The sequence below is a fragment of the Rousettus aegyptiacus genome, unplaced genomic scaffold, assembly GCF_014176215.1.
Source record: "Rousettus aegyptiacus isolate mRouAeg1 unplaced genomic scaffold, mRouAeg1.p scaffold_m13_p_3, whole genome shotgun sequence".
NCBI classification, from domain to species: domain Eukaryota; kingdom Metazoa; phylum Chordata; class Mammalia; order Chiroptera; family Pteropodidae; genus Rousettus; species Rousettus aegyptiacus.
In genome coordinates this window covers 47093511-47114926 of record NW_023416306.1, presented here as the reverse complement: position 1 = coordinate 47114926, position 21416 = coordinate 47093511, and the positions used below count along the sequence as shown (strand labels likewise).

Sequence of the window (21416 nt, the reverse complement as noted above, 5' to 3'; positions counted from 1 at the left end):
AGAGAGACTAAGGCTCATCCAGCCCAGCCCATAATTTTCAGTGCTGCAATGCAGAGAGGCTGCTGTTATTGGGGTAGCTAACCTCATAGCCCCTGACATTCTTTGCTCCTCCAGGAGACAGTAATACATTACAGGTGTTATAACTTTTCCTCAGAATCAGACTGCCTGGGGAACTGTAAATCTAAATCATGGCTGCCCTCAGGAAACCTGTGGGCCTGTAAACACAGTGAAATGAGTGAGATGAAAGCATCTGAGGGAGAAAATGAATTTTTGGCATCCCACTGAAGTCTATTTCATTTTTACAGTCTGGTCACCCCCCTGTGGCAGGGGCAGTGCCTGGGGGCGGGGGGGACAGTCTGCCTCCTGACTGACAGCTGACAAGTATGGCTCCTCTTAGAAGCCTTGGCTCTGGGGCCTAATCAAAAGACAAGAGCTGCAACAGATTCTGAGTGTTCCTGCATAGCTCAAAGTGCCACCTAAGATGCCGCCAAGGTCATGAAGTGTTTTCTTTTGGGAAGACTGGGCCTGTCTGAGCAGGCATTTGTAATCAATCCACAGGCAGACAGCGTAGCATAGCATTTTAGGTGGGATGTGTGAGAGGGAAGAGAGAGGAAGAGAAAGGAAGGTAGGAGAATGAGGGAAAGAGAAAGGAAGAGAAGTAACTCCCAGAAAATTCACAGATGCTGGTATTTCAAAGTACACAGTCCCAGGCACCTGCAGAGGGATGGCAGCTGGCCAGAAGAAGACTGGTTAGAGTAGTGAGCGTCTTACCCTAGGTTTTAGCAAGCATACTGCAGGAGCTAAGAAGTCATAAAAAAATAATAATATTGTTAATGCAGCAACCCAAATGTCATATCACAACAGACAAACCAGTTCTTCACCTATAAATGGAGGAGAGAGCTCAAAATCTATCACCAAGGACAATGATGGATCGCTTTGATTAGAGAAAAACATTTTCCCTTGATTTTCAAAACAAACTTCCCTCTGATTTTGATAATGTTAATTTTTAATATAAATTAAACCATACTGCCTTTATGATAAGGACTATTGATTGACCGACTGAATTACTGAGATCAGAATGAAAGAGTTCGGTATCCTCCCTATATGGATGGATGAAATGCCGAACGCTGATACTAATAAACTACAGTGACTTCTATTCCCATGGAAGTCTACATAAGAATCTGCAAGCAAATTTTGAATTCTTAGTAAATCCCTCAAACTTACATTTTACACTCTTTGGCAATGACTGCAAAACTGCGAAAGCCTGTTTTTAGAAAATCACCTAGACTGGTTTGTAGAGTAAATAATATTTTGAAGCGTTGGAAATAATGTCTTGATATTTCAACTCCCAGATTGTTGCTATAGAGGCAGTAGAGTGTAGTGGATAAGAGCCTAGAATCTGGAGCCAGATGGTCTTGGATCAAATCCCTATTCTTCCACTCACTAGATGTATAATCTTTGGCAAGTATCTTAACATGTCTTTGCTTCAGTTTTCTCATCTGTCAAATGGGTATAATAATAGTAATGTCCTCAAAAGCATGTCGGGTTTAAGTGAGTTAAAACATATAAAGTATGTAAGACAGTCTAATATATAGTAAGTAATAAATATTATCATTAATACTGGAAGTGAAGTTTCTAAACATTTTAATTTTGCTTTTGAGTTATACTAATGTTAGCTACTTATACATAGCTTTCCTTTGAAACATGTGTTTTTGTCTAGAAATCCTGCTAGGAAATAGTAACATGTGGATCTTAGCTTTACATGTGATAGCCAATATGTCTTTAGTCAGCAATGTTCTTTCCCTACAGACACCTTCACTACTGGGAAACATTTTACTCATTCCCTGTGGTCCAGCACAAGGGAAACCTCCGCCCAGATGCCTTCCTAGACTGCTTCAGGCAGCTTCGGTGACATCCTCCTTCATCCTCCAATGTCTTGTTGCCCATGCTCAGAACGGCTCTTCTCATGTCAGAATGTGACTGATTCCTCAGCACCCAGCAGGACAGGAATCCCATCTGGGGCATGTTTACATCCCCAGGGCCTTCCATGTACGGGAAAGAGAAGAGAAACTGTGGAGGGAAGAACTCCATCTCAGAGGAAGGTAAACCAGTGAGTCAAAGGATTTATTAAGGATTTTAAAGAGATCTGACACTACTTTATAAGTCAGGGTCCTGATGGCTACTTTCCTAGATAATTCAAATCTCTCAGAAGACAACATGTTTATGTCGTAACGGTTTTAAATGAATATGTTTTAAAAACGTACCTAGTTTTCACATTACCTTCCTTCTAATGGCAAGGGCAATTACTCCCAATACATAAAGGATGCTACTCGGATTACACCTAAAGTAACGACCCCAGTCACAAAGAACACGACAGGGTTTTAACGGAAGCCTGACTCCAGATCCTATATCCTTTTCGCCACATCTCTAAATTAATATTTATTTTCCTGAATAAGAGAATATGAATTAGAAATGAGATTAGAGCACATGCAAACTTCAACCATTAGTGTGGGGGAGAGAAAACTTTTGTCTCCTGAGACCATTTGACTGTTAAGATTTCTTTTAAATTCACCTCATTTTTCCAATTTCTTCTAGTACCTATAAACTTGCAGTTTCTAAAGCAAAATAGCATTTCTGACATGAAATGAAAGCCTAGGTGATAATAATGATAGCTAATATTATGGAACACTTACTAGGGTGCCAGACTCTGTTCTATGTGTTTCCTAGAGATAAATCATTTAATCCTCAGGTATTCTTTCAGATGGGTATATCAAACTTATATTGAAGTAATTATAATTTGATTTATTTCCATGGTCATATTGCATGCCACATTTTCAAATGCTTCAACATACCAACAGAGCCATAGAAATGTCCTTTAATTATCATCTCAAGGTTACTTGCTGATAAGAATAGTGTTTCATACAGAGTGGTTAGTAGAAAATTCAGATTTACAGATATCACAAAATTGTCACCTCCAACATGTTGCTTGGTCTGAAAGTTATTTTCTATTTATTCTACAAGTTAAACTATGGGAAAGGTGAAATAAATGCCTGAAACCATCCAGGGATCATTCCCTTTGTCTGCAGGAACTAATATTAATTTCAGGTACATGTTCAAATGAATGAGCAAATATGTCATTGGGACAGAGGCTGAGAACACACAGTGTCTGTGCAATGTATTTTTCCTTTCTCTCCTTTTCCCTCTTGTCCATTTCCTGTCCATTTTATCTGGCTTTCTCCTTTCTCCCATTCTTGACGCCATGAATTAAAATCCCATCTCTATTCCAACTATAAAATTGATAGAGGAGAGTATTCTCAGAGAGTTCTTTCTTCACATTCTTCTCATACGGTGGCGGGGGGGGGGGAGGTAGGGGGAGAGAAAGAGAGAAGGTAGGGAAGAGAAAGGAGATGAAGAGGGGGAGAAAGGAGGTGGGGGAGGGGGAGAGAAGATGCTACATCATTTCAGGCAAGTGCCTGCAGCTTCAGATCAGACCAGTTCCCAGAATCAGCAAAAGTATCATTGCAGCAAGGGTTCTCTTCCTTCCAAATCCATTTTTTTCATCCACAGTTAGAATTAATTGCCATCAGAATGTAATTTTTCAGAAAGCATGCAAAGAGTGAAGCTTGTAAAGCTGGTAAAAATAGTTCCTACTAAGTCTTCACAGGGCAAGATGTTAGTCTAGAACTGCTGTTGACTTTCTCTGAAATATATGAGAAGGAAAGCACCAGGAGATGATGGAAGTCTGTGAAAACTGCCAAAAATAAAATGCAAATGGTTGTCTTTCTCATTTTAAATCGTTCTTTTGTAAAGAGAAGTTTGTTCTTAAAGCCTGGCAGATTTTCGTGATTTTTTAAAGCGGTTTGACACTGGACATTTAATTTAATATTTTATCCTTATTTTATGTTATACACGATGCTTTATGGGGCACACTGCAATATATAGATGCTCAATGATGGGTGGAAGTAACAAAGAATAAAGGATCTTTCTTAGCTTCTGATTCCAAGGATGGCAAAAGGAACATAAAAGAAACACGTCAAAATCTGCAATAATTCGAAGTCAAATATTAAATGCTGTTCAAGGTTTGTATTACCCCCGAATATAAAACATATAGTACCCAAGTCAACATCACACATTTTTCCCTGAAGTTTCTAATCAGAATAACTCTTTACAGCTAAACACTCGAGTTGTATTTGAGATCCTGATAAAAAGCTTGTAGGCAGATATTTTGGTTTGTCAGGTCAAAGCAATATTTTTGGTTCCTTTCTTATTGAAAAAAAGATTCGCCTTTAACATATTAAATTCTGATAGGAAAAGTGTGTTTTTAAAATGTGTCTCTACTATTAGATAATTCCAGACACTAATGGCTTTAAAGTAATTCTTACATCTTTAGAATAAATGACATTCTTAAAAAATGTCTGACTTGGTATTTACACGTATTCATATTCCTCAAGCTTCCTGTCTAGTTTGTCAATGCTCACATGCGTCTCTAAGGAGAATGCTTTAAAAGGGGGGAAATTGCAGTGCAGAAAAGTGTAAAAATGACATGAAGAGGCCCCTGTTTCACCCTTACATATTCATCCTCACCAAAGCTAATGGAATTTATTTTTATACCAGTGGCATTTTCATGGCTTCATTTGACAAATTCCTTGGAATTTAAGTTGGGACTAACTCTTAGTCTGTCCATTGCTAGCTCAGTCTAGTAAAGGCCAAGGGACATCCTAATTAACACCGTGGTGCCAAATCAGGGTGTGTTAGAACTGGCAGGATGCAGATTTCCCCTCTCTTAGGCAGTCCTGGCGGCTGAGACCGCAGGGGCTCTCTGGCACATATATCTGGCAGTGTTTCTGGTGTTTGGTATTACTTGTAGTGCTCTGCTTCATCAATCTTGACCAGCAGATTCAGAGTCCAGGCAGTTCCAAACCACACCCCTTCCAGTTAGAGGAGTAGAATTTCAGGAATATAGAGTGTGCCTCTCGTGAGGTATAAATACACAGAGGCAGGAGCAGAAAAATAGGGGGTACCCTTTGCTCCTACTCAGCCCGCAGTAGAAAAGCTTTCCTGATTCTTCACCTACGTGGGTTGTTCTCGGCATGCCAGGAGTCCCAAAGCATCCATGTTCTCCTCCTATCTTGTTACTCATCACTGTTGTCCCTCCTTATTGTAATATTTGTTTAATTATTTCTCTCTCTCTCTCTCTCTCTCTCTCTCTCTCTCTCTCTCTCTCTGTAAGCTCCAAGAAGGCCAGGTACTACATCCAAGTTATTGAATGTTCGAGTTTCCTGTAGCTGCTGTAGCCAATTACCACAAAATGGTTGGCATAAAACAACAGAAATTTATTCTCTCACAGTTCTGGAGGCCAGAAGTTTGAAATCAAGGTGTGTTGGCTTCAGATTTCTTTGACTTGTACCTGTAGCACCCTATCTGTGCTTCCAAGGTCACATTGCCTATTCCTCTCTGTATGTCTGTGTCCCCTCCTCTTCTGTCTCTTATAAGAAGACTTGTCATTAGATTTAGGGTATATTCAGATAACCAGGAACATCTCATCTTAACATTTAGTCTTTTGCCATATAAGGTAATATTCACAGGTTCCAGATGTTAAGATATGGACATAGTTTTTGTGGAAGGGAACCATTTAAACTTCTACACTGACCACTTTACATCCAATGCCTCTACAGCTCTCCTCTTCTTCAGAGTCCTCGTAAGCATCACCAGTTCCAAACCTCGTCCATAGTTTCAGCTATCTATTATAGAAACACCCCACTCTGGGTCACAACTTTCTGTCTTAGTCCCATGCATTAGGACATGAATATATTCTTGTGGCGGAGGGGCGGGGGCCACCATTAAACCCACTGCTCTGACAATTTCATACCCAGTGCCTTGCGTGTCGCCTGGGCTGTGGCTAGTGAGCCACAAACATTTGTTAAAATAAAGGATAAATGCTTCTGGCCCCCTTTTCAGTGCTTCCTCTTTGCTTCTATCCAAGGGTCTCGCCACTTGACTGACACTGCAGGCTGAATCTCTTCTTCCCCATCTAGTTCTACACTTCACCACCAGCAAGGTGCTCCATGTTCTTTGTTCTATGCTGATAGTGTTGGGAAGTATCTTAGAGATCATAGTAGCAGTGATAGGTCCCAGAATTCTATATTTCACAAAACAGTATGATTAAAACATAGTTTTAAAAAGAAGGGAGGTAGACATTTGTTGGGTTGCCAACATTGCATTTTGCCAAATATCAATTTTTTAAAAGTTACTGTCTACTATCATCAGTTCATGAAATAAATTAATAACAGTAACAGTAAAAAAGAATAGTTAGCAGTTTTATAGGGACAGTTCCAACATGGTTCATGGAAAACTTTGTTATGACCTAGCACAGATCTACCTGTCCATGTTCCAAAACCTCGGTTCAAAATGGTAAAATGACTTTTCTAAGGTCACAGAGGTGCATGGGGAATATAGCCCAAATATTATAATGCGTTAATGAAAATTGCAATCATAAAAACAACGACATTGCCAATAACTATCAGGTAATGGGTACCTGCTATGGGTGCCATTATACATAGACAATGTCCTATTATTACTACACAAGGTATTTATTCCACCAACTACAATAATGACCACAATACAAGCTAATATTTGTTGAGTTCTCACTGGGCACTAACCGCAGCACTAAGGGCTTTACATGCAATATTCTCTTCACCCTTTCTAACAGTCCTATGAGGTTGAAACATTATTATACCCATTAACAGATAAATAGCAGCTTGGAGAATGTAAGTATGATGACACACTGTGAGTGGCGGGGCTAGAGATAGATTATAAGCAAGTTTAAATCTCCAGCCCTTTGTTTTAACCATGATGCTCGTTTCTTTCTGTATCCTCAACAATCTTCTCTCCATGGACTCTTTCCTCACAGTGCTGAAACATATTTAAGTATTTCCCTTTGCTCCACTACTAGTGTAAGATTTTTCTACTCTAGAATCCTGCCTGCAGTGACAGTTTTGTATCAGAGAAGATATTTTTTTGCTGAAGCTAGAATTACGGCTTCCAGTTGCTGAGGCTATAGAATGGAGCAGCAAGAGGCATTAAATGAAGTCTTTATGTCTCTTCCTCTGAGAGCCATAGTGGCCCCAATCCTCCATTGCTACCCCATGACGCATCCTGGTTTTCTTCTCTTCACCCAGCTCTTTTACTCTGTGCTATGAAGAAATGAATCCAAAAGGTGTTGTACATATATTGAAAACCGGCTGTGCCATGTTATTTCAGATACAAGACTCATTTATCTTTACTATACAGCACTGCAAGTTGATTTTTAAAAACTACATTTTACAGACATTAACAATAATAAGAACGACTTTGCACTGTGCACCATTAAAAGCTAAAACTCAACCGGAGATTTTACTTGAAAGGCAGTACGTCCCAGTGGCCCTGTGGCTTAAGGATGTGAGCACTGGAACTAAGCCATCTGAGTTTAAACCTTGCCTTTATTATTAGTTGCATGACTCTGAGCCAGTTACTCAATACACTTTGTGCCTTGGTCATCCTTTCTGTAAATTGGGAATAATAATAATAATAATAATAATAATAATACTTATTGAAATAATTAGAAATTCACTAGACTTAGTAAATTTTCAATACATGTGACCTGATATCATTAGGTGAATTATCATGTTTGATCCTACAGCAACTCTATGACCATTATGAGCCATATTTTCCATAGGAAACAGGTTCCGGGGGAGGCCGAGTGACTTTTCCAAAATCAGACCACTAGTAGGCTGAAGAATACGGGTCCTTGTTATTTCCCACTAAGTCATCTGCATCACATTGTACTTCCTTTTTCCTTATGCTGCAGCTGCCCTACCAACTGATTTCTCACTATGGGTGGCAGTTAAAATAAACACAGAGCTATGAGTACACTTATTATTAATAATAACAAAAACTATTATTATCTCAAAATGGAAATTTAGAGTATAAATGAAATGTACTAAGGATAATTAATATACTAACTAAATGCATTAACTAAAGTTTATATAACCACATTTCAGACCAAACTCTTAAAATGGAGGCATTTTACCATGATACCAATTCTGTTCCAGAGTTTTACTATCTTTTTTTTTGGGGGGGGGGGGGGAGTTTGCTTTTTAAAGATCCATGGCACTCTCTTTCTTAAAGCAGAGCTAGGGCATTTTAAAAATGTAAGTAGATAAGGAGTATTGCACAACACAACTAAGAAAATAGAACTTCATAAGAACACCCATAAAATGGCACAGATATTAAAAGTGGAAATCAAATAGAAATTAAAGTAATAACTAAATTCAATGGTTCTAATTCAAATTTCTAAGATTGCCCTGCAGAGGGTTCCAACTACCATTTCCTGACTCCTTATTGCAGTCAAGGAACAGTGCTGTGAGGGCACATTTTCCATTTTCCTCTGAGGACCATTTTGCATTTTCATCTACAGTACTGCAATAACCTGTTGGGCACCATAGATTCTCCACCTCCCATTAGGGGGGCAAGGAAAGATGTTTTAACTTTGCAGAGTATTAAAAACTAAAAAAAAAAAAAAAAAAATTCTTAAACTTAGAGAATCTAGTCACCCCAGACTCTAGAAAGATGTAAAATGCACCTATAGCAACTACTACGTGATTGGCGCACACTATGTGAATGACACACACACACACGGGCTCAGTCGGTGAGGGAGGGGTACCAGTATCCTGATGTGAATAATACAAAAAATGGTCTGTGCCAGGTATCTATTTACAAAACTACCTTTTGGGAGAGAAGGGTACCTGCAGGTCTTGAGATAAACTTCTCAAGGATAGAGCAATGTTCTGTTTATCTTTTTGATCCTTGCACTTAGAGTGCCTCAGCATGGAATAGGTGTAAACAAATGTTAGAAGCTGAAAGGACTCCAAGTGCCTGCAGGTGATGGTGCAGAATTCTTAAATTCAGCTGTTCCATTTGCCAATAATCATGTCCTGCACAAGCTATTGGGTGTCTTTGAGTCAGTTTTCTCGTTTGTAAAATAGATAAGGAATGTGATACCCATCTCACAGAAGGATTTTAATGATTAAATGAACTGATATCGTAAAAATTGCCCTGTACATTGCATATTACATTATAAAGAGTTTGAATATTTTAATTGTTAGTTCAGCAATGGGGTTCCAATGTGAGAATTAGATTAATTTCATAATTACTTAAAGGCAGTATTCCTGGATGCAAAATAAATATTGCATATATTGTCAATGCAGTGACACATGTATATTTCTGAACTTTTAACAAAAACATCAAAAATAAATTACTAAATAATTGGGACGTTATATCTTACAGGCGGTTGCTTAGATTGTACTTTTTTATTTCACTATAGAAAAATGCACTTTTTGGTTTAAAATTATGGTAATAGATGTTTATTATATTGTTATTGAGAATTTAGATAATAAGATAAACAAGAAAATAATAAAAATAATTGCAATTCCATTACCCAGAGATGACCTCATTAACACTACTATGTATAGCTTGCTAATTTTTTCTCTATGTAAACATATATTTGAACATTATATGTAATCAAATGATTAGGCAATATGTATTATTTTGCTTACCAACAGTATGTTGGGTACAACTTTCCCCTATAACGTATACAGATTCATAATATTTCGAATAGAGGCATAGTTTTCTCTTATGAGCATGTGGGAGTAATTTACTTACCAATGACTCCTTTTAGATATTTATTTCCAACAGGTTTATCATAAAGAAGAGCAAAGTTTACATAAATATTTTCATGCTTTTATCATTTTTGCTTAGGATGAGTCTCTCATTGTAAAACTTTTGGACAATACCTTTTAATATAGATCTTATATATAGATTTTTAAAGATATATAAATTTCTTTAAGGATATTGACATACTCCCAAATTAAACTGCAAAACAGATACCAATTTACACTCCCACTAGCATTGCATGAAGTTGCTAGTTTCTATATATTCTCATCTATACACTCGGTGATATTTTTAAAACTGTCAATCTTATAGGTAAAAATTGTTATAGCTGTTTTAAATACTAGATTACTAGAAAGATTGCACAATTTTTATATATTTATGAGACATTGAAATTACTTCTTCATATTTTCTTAATCTTTTTTTCCCTATTTTGATGTTCATTTTTCTTAAAAAATGACATATAGAAGTGAGGCTGACAGCCTTTAAAATGGTTCCAAGTGAGTCTATGGCCATGCTACCCTGAACAAGCCCAATCCCATCTGATCTTGGAAGCTAAGCAGGGTTGGGCCTGGTTAGTGCTTGGATGGGAGACCACCTAGGAAGACCAGGTGCTATAGGCATAAAAAAATAAAAAATAAGGGATTGTAAGTTGACAAGGTCCTTGCAATCTGTGAGGTCAACCAAGGGTTGCCTCACCTAAAAAATAAAAGTAAAAATAAAATAAATAAAAGAAAAAAAGAGAAAAGAAAATAGTGCCAAGTGATCCTTGCTCCTGGTATTCACACATCTGTGTAATCACCTCCTCTTGAGAATGGGCTGGAAACAGGACTTGCTTCTAATGACTAGAAGATGGCAAGCATCAGGAGATGTCACTTCCAAGATTAGGTTACAAAAAGACTGTAGCTTGCATGTTGCTCACCTTCTCTTACTTTGTCTCTTTCCCTTTCTTAGAGCCCACACTCTGATGGAAAAAAGTTGCTGCATTGTGACTAGACCTATGGACCCGTATGGCATGGAACTAATGTCTCCAACTAACAGCCAACAAGAAGTGAGTTCTGCCAAGAGCCATGTGAGAGAGGCAGGAAGTGAACTGAGTGAGCTTAGAAGTTGATCCTTCACCAACAGAGCCTTGAAATGACTGAAGCCTGGGCAACGTGATTGCAGCCTTATAAGAAAAAAGCTCCCTACAGATTCCTGACCCACAGAACCTCTGAGATAATAGCTGCTGCTTGAAGACATTAAGTATTAGGAAAATTTGTTACACAAAAATAGCTAAGTAATTTAAGAAGATTTACAAAAATATGGCATACTAGATTTTTAGAGACCTCATACCTAAAAGATGCTGTATGAAATATTGATGACGTATTTCTTAATGTATACTGAGCTGCCAGGAAAATAATGTAGTCTCAGAGGCTAGAATGACAACAAGTGAAAACTCAGTAACTGATAAGCAAGTACTAGAGTGTTTTGCCCTGGAGATATCTGCCAGTCCCTAGTGGCTGAGGTCCTGGACTTTAATGAACTGAGAGGCCAGCAGCAAATCCCTGGGCCTGAGCAGTGTGGGAGATTTGATTGGAATCCCCTCACACATATATCATCGAAAGCGTGATATGTTCAGTAGGTGACCTAGAAAAAATTTACCATGCAGAAATATATAGTGGTGATATGTCTCTGGCTTGACCTAGGATAGAGCAGAGAGTGGAGTAAAAAAGAAAAAAAAGGCTCCCATTGAACTCTCTAGTCACAAACTCATGAAACTCGGAGGTTTAGGGATTGAATTTACATTAACTCTGTGACGCACAAAATCCTAGGCTCAAATTTAAAGTCTTTCCTGGTTGATAACTCTCCAAAATGCCTAACAGAAGCAAACACAAATCATTTCTGGAGGAACGCACTATTCACATGCCTAAAATAATTTCCATAGATACAAGATTGCAAGTCATAGAAACTCACAAACTCACTAAACATAGGAGGTAATAAAAACGATGAGCAAGAGTCAGGAGGACCAACAAAGCACATTATTCAAGCTATAAAAACTGTAGATAATGGAATGATCAAACACAAAATATAAAATCGCCATGCTTTATACATACGGAAGTAAATGAGAGTGTTAAAAGTATAATGAAAGAATATGAGAATATCAAAACTGACCATCCATGTTTGAAAAAGGACCAAATAGAACTTTCAGAAATGTGAAACATGGCAATTTTTATTAAAAAGTCAGTGGGTGGAATAAGAAGATTGGACATGGCTGAAGAGGGGGTATGGACAATAGATATGAGAAATTACAGAGAATCTAGCACACAGAAACACAGATATGAAATATGAGAGACAGGTTAAGAGACATGAGGATAGAGTGAAAAAGATCTGCAAACATAAAAGGAGTTCCGGGAGGAAAAAACAAAGATTGGAGGAGAGATGATATTAGATGAGGAAATAAATGAGAATTCTTCAGCAGTGATCAAAGACACCAGTTAGAATACTCGGGTAGGATAAATTAAAAAATATCTACATTTAAACATCAAAATAAACCTACAGAAGGCTAACAGAAAGTTGAAAACTTTAAAAATTTGCAGCCAGAGAGAAAAAAACAAATCATCAATAATATAACTGTAATTAGTCTGACAGCAGATTTCTCAAAAGTAACTGCTTTAGTTTCCTGTTGCTGCTATAAAATTACCACAAATTAATGGCTAAAAAAACCCACATATTTATTTTCTAACAGTTCTGGATGTCAGAAATCTAAAATAAGACTTATGGTGCTAAAATCAAGTTGTCCACTGGGCTAGGTCACTCTGGAAACCTCAGGGAAGAATCTGTTCCCTGCCCCTTTCCAGCTGTGGCTGCATCACTCCAGTCTCCTCTCCTGTTACCATACATTCTACCATTGACTGTGAACCTGGCACCCATCTCTTATAGTCCCTTGTGATTACTTTGCGGTCATTTGAATAGTCCAGGATAAACTCCCCATCTCAAGATCTTTAATTTAATCACACCTATAGAATATCTTTTACACCATAAGGTAACATACTCACAGGTTCCAGAGGTTATTATGTGGACATCTTTGGGGCACTGTTATTTAGCCTACCATAGCACTGTTGGAAAGGAAAGACAGTAGCATAATATCATTAAAATGCTGAGACCTGGACTTCAATATCTGGTGAAACCATCTTTTAAGAAATTCGATACATTAAAGATATTTTCAGAGCAACTGAAATAGAAGGGGTTTGCTCTCTAATTCACTGAAGAAATTTCTAAAAAGTGAACTTTGAGGAAGGAAAATGAACTCAGAAAAAAAGGTTTGAAATACAAAAAGAATGATAAGCAAAGAAATTAATAAACACATGGGAGATTTCAAACAAAGATTGGCTGAATAAAATAACAAATCACAAGAAAAATTAGAAGATATTTTTAGTTAAATGAAAATGAGAACACAAAATTCCAAAATTTATAGAATACAATGAAAACTAATTGGAAGTTATAGCTGTAAATGCTTATATTAAAAGAAGATCTTAAATCAACAACCTAAACTTACACCTTAAAGAATTAGAATAAACTAAATCCAAACCTAGCAGAAGGAAAGAAATAATAGAGATTAAAGTACAGATAAACAAAATATGGAATAGAAAAACAATAGGGGAAATCAATGAAACCAAGAGTTTTTCTTCAAAAAATTGACAGACCTTTAGATACACTAAGAAAAAAAAAGAATAGCCAAATAACAAAAATCAGAAATGAAGTGACATCACAACTGATTTTACAGAAACAAAAAGAATTATAAGAGAATAATGCCATGAAAAATTATATGCCAACAAATTATATAACCCAGATGAAATAGCTTAAATACCTAGAAACACACAACCTAACAAAACTGAATTATGAAGAAATAGAAAATATGAACAGATCTATAAGTAGTAAGGAGACTGAATCAGAAATCAAATATCTCCCAACAAAGAAAAGCCCAAGACCACCTGCCTTCACTGGAAAATTTTACCAAACATTTAGAAAAGAACTAACCTCAATCCTCCTCAGATTCTTCCAGAAAACTGAAGAGTAGGCAACTCTTTCAAACTTATTCTATGAGGCCAGTACTGTATTAAAACCAAAGCCAAATGGAGACACTATGACAAAATTACAGCTCGATATCCTTGATGAACATTGATATGAAAATTCTCAGCAAAATACCATCAAACAGAATTCAACAGCACGTTAAAAGAATTATACACCATAACAAGTAGAATTTATTCCTAGAATGCCAGGATGATTCTACATATAAAAATTAATCAGTATAGTACACCACATTAACATAATGATGAAGGAAAGCCACATGATAATCTCAATGAATGGAGAAAAATCATTTACAAAATTCAATATTCTTTCATGTTGAAAACAATTAAACTAAGAATAGAAAGAAACTACCTCAACATGGTAAAGAACATATAAGTAAAGCCCACAGCTAATATACTTAATGAAGAAAGACTAAAAGTTTTTTTTTCTAAAATCTGGAAAAAGGTGAGGATGCTCACTTTTATTACTTCTGTTCAAAATAAACTAGAAGCCCTAGCCAGATTAGTGGCTACCACAAGGAAGTGGGGGAGGGGAAAGGTAAGTAGGGGTAAAGGGAGTCAAATATAGTATCAAAAGGAAATTTTACCTTGGGTGGTGAACACACAATGCAATATACAGATGATGTATTATTGAATTGTACACTTGAAACCTATATGATTTTATTAAACAAAGTCACTCCAATAATCTTAATAAAAAAACGTGTGTATAGTTTTTAGTTCCAAATGAAGAGTTCTGGAGATTGGTTGCACAACAATGTGAATATACTTAACACTTCTGAAATGTACACTTAAAAAATTGGTTAAGATGATACATTTTATGTTATGTGTATTTTACCGCAAATAAAAATTTAAAAATAAATTTACATATTTTAGTAATCATAATCAGTATGAAAGTATTTGCGTTGTCAGTTCAAAGACAAAGATTATTAGATTGCAAAAAAATGAAATTCAGTTAAAGCTCGATGAAATTAAATTAAAAGCTCTTTAGAAGAGACATAACTAAAAGAGGAAGACTCAGGAAGGCTGACTGTATAAGAATGAGGGATGACATACTGGATAAATTCCAATGAAAAGAGCTAGGCTAGCTATTTTAATAATATAATATAGTTTCAGGAAGATAGTATATTAGAGTTAAAGGTCACTGCATACTGATAAAATCAATTTTCAGTAAATTTTCAATTTACTAGAAAGTTAAAACATTCAAAATTTGTATGTACCCAATAATAGTTTCAACATAGTTTCTTATATAAATTAAAAATAGCTAAGATTAAAAATACACATCTGGAAATGTAAAACCATACTAAATAATCCATGGTTTACAAAAGACAGAACAATGGAAAAAAAATACCTAAAATTGAAATTATAATATATTGAAACTTATGGACTGTGGCTAAATGTCATTTAGAGGAAATTTGATGGCCTTAACTGCTTATATAAAAAGAGGAAAGTCTAAAATGCAAAGAACATGTCTCATTAACTTAAAAAGTTAGGGAAAAACAAATAAAATTAACCTGAAACAACCCAAAGTATATATAGAAGAAAGAAAATAACAAAATTAAAGAAAAAAATAACAAAATTAAAAATAAAGATAGAAGGAATCTAGAGGAAATCAAGAAAGCCAAGAGTCAATTATTTTCAACGATTAACGAAATGAGAAAACCCTTTGGCAAAATTGGTCAAAACAAATAAATGATGTAAGTCAATGAGATTAGGAACAGTAAAGTCTCATAAACACAAATGTAGAAAATATTTAAATAAGAATCTCTTATGAACAACTTTATGTTTTATGCCAATAAAGAAAATAGAGATGAAATGTACATTTTCCTAGAAAAATATAAGTTACCAAACTGACTAGAGAGCCAGAAAACTTGAATGGTTCTACAAACATTATTTGCTTAGTAGTTAAAAATCCTTTCACAAAGAAAATAGAGTCAGATAATTTTATAAGCAAGTTCCAGCTACATTCAAAGTTAAAATCGAAAATAAGTTCTTTCAGAAAACAGAGAAATAGGAAACACCTTCTAACTAATGCGGGACAGTGAGTAAACACTTAATGCTAAAATCTAAGGAGACTGAAAAGATAAAGGCGGCCAACTTTACTCACAAACATATATAAAAAAAATCTGAATAAATATTAGCAAAGTATATCCCTGAATGTTACATACATAGATTTATTCCACAAAAGCAAGATCGGTGCAGCATTAGAAAAATTATAATTTGCCAAATCAACAGGTTAAAGGAAAGAAACCACATGATTATCACAAAAGGTGTAAAATGGGCATTAATAGAATTTTACAATCAGGAAAAGTAGGTAATTTTCTTAAACTAAAGTATATCTACTTTAAACCTAAAGTATACAACCTAAACCTTAAAACCTAAAGTATATCTACAAAACCTAAAGCAGACATCATATCTAATGGTGAAATGTAAAACATCTATTTAAAGCCAGATACAAAACAAGAATTTTTACTGTCAAGATTTGTATTGAAAATTATACTGAACATCCTAGCCAGATACAGATACAGAAACTATAAAAATTGAAATTAAATACAACACTTATTCTTCATATATAATATAGCTGTTTACACAGAAACACAAAAGTATCTACAGAAATTATTAAAATTAATAAGAGCATTTAGGAAGGTAATGAGATTATCAAAAGATACCTTCATAGTGAAAAGATAAGCCACACACTGGTAGAAGATATTTGCAATACATCAACTAACAGAATTTGTGTCAAAATACATAAAGAACTTCCACAAATCAATAAAAAAAACTGACCCTATAGCAAATTGGCAAGAAATATAAACAAATATTTCAGAGAATAGGACATGTGAAAAGATGCTCAACTATAGTAAGAAAACACAAATTGAAACCATAATGTGATGGCATTTCATACCCAGTAGATTAGCTAACGCTTTTATTTTTAATGTATAATAATGAATTTAATGAGGATAAGAATGACAGAACTTTCATTCACCCTTAGGATAAATATTAACCTGTACAAGCATATTGGAAAATAATAGCATTATGTTACAAAGTTAAATTTATGCTTGCCAAATGACTCAGGAATTCCATTCCTAGATATATACTCTAGAAAAATTCTTACACACCTGAACCAAGAAATATACACATAAATATCCACAGTAATTGTAAAAAAACAAAAAATGGATGCAAACTATAGAAGAACAGAAAAATTAGGGTATATTCATACAATAGGATACTAAAAAATTTAAAATGAACACATTATACAGTTGCACTTACCAACATAGTCTCAAAAGTATAATGTTAATTGAGAAAAGCAAGTCACAAAATAATATATACAGTAGAATCCTATTTATATAATGTTAAAAGATATAAAAATGAAGCATTATATTATTTAGGGATATGTACCTATATATAAAATTATAAAGAACAATGCTGAACAATAGCGCTCATAGTATTCTTGTTATCTTTTTTATTTTATTTTATTTTTTTACTTTTGGGCTCCATTATTACATGCTTGCTATTGTTTCAGATACATTTTACACATTATAGGGATTTCCTGAAACATTGTTGTTTGACATTTGATATTTCCACATATCTAAAACCATCTATCTAGATAATCATACATTTTTCTCCTTTACCTTACTAATATGCTGAATTATATTATTAGATTTCTTTATGTTGAATTTTTTAATATTCTTTAGTTAAGGCATCACAGTATCATGTATTTATTCATTTAGTATACTGATGTACTGTATTCTATTTGGTAACAATTAATTTTGGAATTTTACACCAATAATTATAGGTACAATTCATATGTTGTTATGTGTTGCATTTCTTCGTTGGGCTTTGGTTTCTACAACATGTTCACATTGAAAAGTCATTTGAACGTTATCTCTTTTCCTGTATTCTGAAATAATTTACATAGAGAGAAATGTTTATTCCTTGAAGGCTTGAAAACTATTTTAATTTCACCTGAATTTGAAGCTTTTTTGAGCTGTTTTCTTAAAACTTAATATTTTTCATGATAAATGGTCTCTTCAGATTTTTTTAAACCACACTTTACATTTTTCCACCTAGACCAATGGCTGGAAGTCAAGAAAATGACATGGCTTCTTCACCCATGCAAGTGATAAAGAGCAGAAGCATGCTCAGAGGCAGAAGGAAGACAATTTTTGGAGGCAATATATTCATGGGAGGGGAAGATAGGGTGGGGAGAGAGAGAGAATAGAAGAATGTTCTAGTCTAAAGACCTAGTGTTTTCTGCCTCCCTTTGAGTTCACAGGAAACTTTATGTGTCACTCAAACACCGGGATTGACATTAAAAGAATTCTCATTAGCCCCTCCAGACTGGAAAAGTCATGTAAGTATGTGTGTCCCCCAAACACTAGGGTTTATACTATGGAAACCAAAGCACTCATGTTAGAGGATTTGTGTGTTTTTTAAACTAATAGCCAAGAGTCTTTATCTTAACAGAGAGAAACGAAATGCTTACTTTGTCCCATACACATACAAATCACTTTATATGTTATTTTATTTAATTCTCATAGCATATGTGGAAATATCAAATAAATTAACAGTTCAAGTTCTGAAAAGTACATAAAAATAGACTTAAAATCACACAAACATTACTGGTATATAGAATTTTATTAAAAACCATTCAATAAATAGGATGGACTGCAATGTTTTCTAAACAAAACCCTAAAATATGAGTTTATTAGGTTCTGCCTAATGTTATAAACTCATACTACAGAGGAAAACATTGTTGCATATCATAGGATAGACTTATTCAGCATCATGTGGGTGGCAGTCCCTCAGGACCTGCAGAAATACTTGGGATGGGATTTTTAGATGGGTAAGGTCCTGCATTAACAAGAAGAAGCAGAGACCTCCGCAGAGTCAAACTTGCATTGCATATAGTTACTTGCCAGTGGTTCTCAAATATTAGCACATATCAGAATCACCTGGGGAGTTGTTAAAACACAGATTACTGGGATCCACCCCAGAAGTTTCATTCAGTAGGCTTGGGATGGGACCTAAGAAGTTGCATTTCTAATAAGTTCCCAGATGATGCTGTTGCTGTTGGTCCTAGAGTTACACTTTGAGAACTGCAAATTTTGATAATTAGATTATTATCAGTACTATCACTTAACTATAGGATGCAGAACCAGTGCTTGGTCTTGGCCATGGCCATCAGCTTAATAGCAACCTAAAGGATTTGCCTCTTTAAGAGATTAAGATCCTCTATCTCCACGTCATAGAGTCATTTCAGGAGGAAACCGGTACTCAAACATTTTTGTTTTACTACAACCCACAATAAGTAATATAATCTACATTATCATAATTATACACACACATCTCCAAAATAAGAATCACACAAAAAATATCCTTTCTGTCTGTAAGGCATTCTGATCTATTCTAGTCAGTTTTTTAAAAATACTTTACAAAATTCACTGAATAGTTTTGATGACTCACTAAAGGATTGAAACTGGCAGTTTGAAAAATACCGTATTAGGGGATAGATAAAGAAGACTCTGTCCAATTGGTGATATGTGAGTGTTAGTACAGTAGAGGAAGGAGGAAATGGAACTAGTTAATTCATCAAATAGAATGGGTCAAGTCAACCTAGCACGTCAGTTAAATTTCTAAATGAACAGAGGTCACAGACCATCTTTTCCCAAATTCGCCAGTCACATAGACTATTAGTTGTTCTAGACAAATTTCTTCTGAAATGGATTTTGTGGACTACAAAATATTATCTAAAACTCCAAATAATATCAATGAGTATATTTTAATTTAAAATTGCATGTTAATAGAACTTAGACAATCTAAAGCTCTATCTTTGTACTCAGAGCTTCCCAAACTTAGTAGCTTCTAAAGTAAATCTCAAACATGTAACGAGCTAGCCTTTATGCATAAAGAAGATGATACATGCCTCCAAATGTGAAATTGTGGGAACTACACATCATCTGGGTACACCTCAGAAGTGTTGGCACTTTTTTCCAACTGCATTGAAGGTATGTGGGTGAGCGCTGACAGCAGCTTAATAATCTACAGGCATCTTATAGCAAAATGAAAATAAGTAGTATAATTGCCATTTTGGGAGAAATTTAATTATCAGGGAAGTCAGTTTTGCTTGTGAAATGACTAGAATAAAAAAAAAGGCATAATTTAAGATGCCAAATAATATGTGCTGAAATAAACCAAAATACCCTATCTGTAGGAAAACAAGTGAGGATGGATCCCCTTTAGCTACTGCTGAGTGAACAATCTATCAATTTACATGACAGATGCAGCTTTTATTGAGTTGTGTTCTTAACATAAGAGTGGTTTGCAAAGTAGAGAGTGTCTTTCAGTTAACTAATCTGGAGGAGATGAAAATATAGATAGAAAGTCCAGAACCTTCAGGCCAGTCCAAAATGGTAGTTTCTAAAGAGTAGAAAGGGGAGTGTGCTCTCTAACTGATCATGGCCTCCTCCTCCTACTAAGATGCTGTGCACCACTGAAGAGCCAGAATGAATGTATCATGGCTCTTGCATGGGTCCAGGGAGCCGTCAAAGACCCACTTGAATCAGCCTCCTTGGCCTGATTTCCTTTCAAAGTAACTAGTACAGTTCTAGAAGCTCTCAACCCCTGGGCAAGCCTGGATAAGGCAATTTTCCAGAATGAGAAGAAGAAAACATGAGAAAGGACCAAGAGGGAAAGTCAAGGGTCAGAAACAAAACAGCATCGCCACTTGTCAGATCCTGTAAGGAAGTATGAGGAAGCTTATGGGGGCTGAGGCAATTAGCCAGAAGGCAAAGAGGTCAGGATCAGATCTAAAACTCTAAAGATGGGTGAAAAGGTGATGAAGTTCAAGGCATTGCTGGTGAATATGACAAAGGTGTTCATATTAATGGGGCTGGATGCATTGCATGAGTTTATAGCTGCTTCAGACGCAGCACTGGCCTTGACGATGCTACAGTGCAGTCCTAGTAATTTATTTGGCAGGCTGGGCTAAAGACGGCAGGAATGGTAGTGAAGGAGTGATACCGAAACCTCTGTAAACTAGGTTCATGGATATTTTCAATTGTCAGCCATCATTTCGTCACCTTACAGGTGTATTTCTCACACTTGAATGTGCATATGAATCACCCGAGCATCTTGATAAAATGCACATTATGAATTGATAGGTGTGGGCTGGGGTCTGAGATCATGTTTTTTTTTTTTTTTTCCATCAAGTTCCCAGGAGATACTGCTGCTGCTTGTCTAAGGACCAGGCTTTGACTAATAAAGAAATTGATTGTAACTGTAGAAGTTTTGTAATCCTCTCAGAATAACTGGCATTGCCCAATACTTAAATCACAAGGTTACAGGTTCTGTCTCCTCAAGATTTCTCTTCAGAAGTTAGAAGCAGAGAAATTTATTAACTCGAACTATGCTCCTTATCACACTAGTACACAAACCACGTAGTCTTTATTTCACCATAGTTAAATAAGGGACAATTCAAAATTGGATTTAGAGATCTTGGTCTCATTTAGAGGGACTTGGTTACTAAATGCTAAAGGCCTGGCTTATAGGGATGGGGATCACGATAGAGTATAGTAACAGATAGAAGGGAAAGACGGGAAAGGATGGACATTAATTTAGGGTCTATCGTTGTGTGTACTGAGCTAG

General features: G+C 35.6%; 1 non-coding gene across 1 annotated transcript; it reads left to right on the top strand.

Moving 5' to 3' along the window:
* Window positions 1-10209: 10209 nt before the first annotated feature.
* On the top strand, window positions 10210-10328 carry LOC118601193. Its single transcript, XR_004950264.1, has one exon. It is a non-coding gene; the product is annotated as a 5S ribosomal RNA (ribosomal RNA).
* Window positions 10329-21416: the final 11088 nt, after the last annotated feature.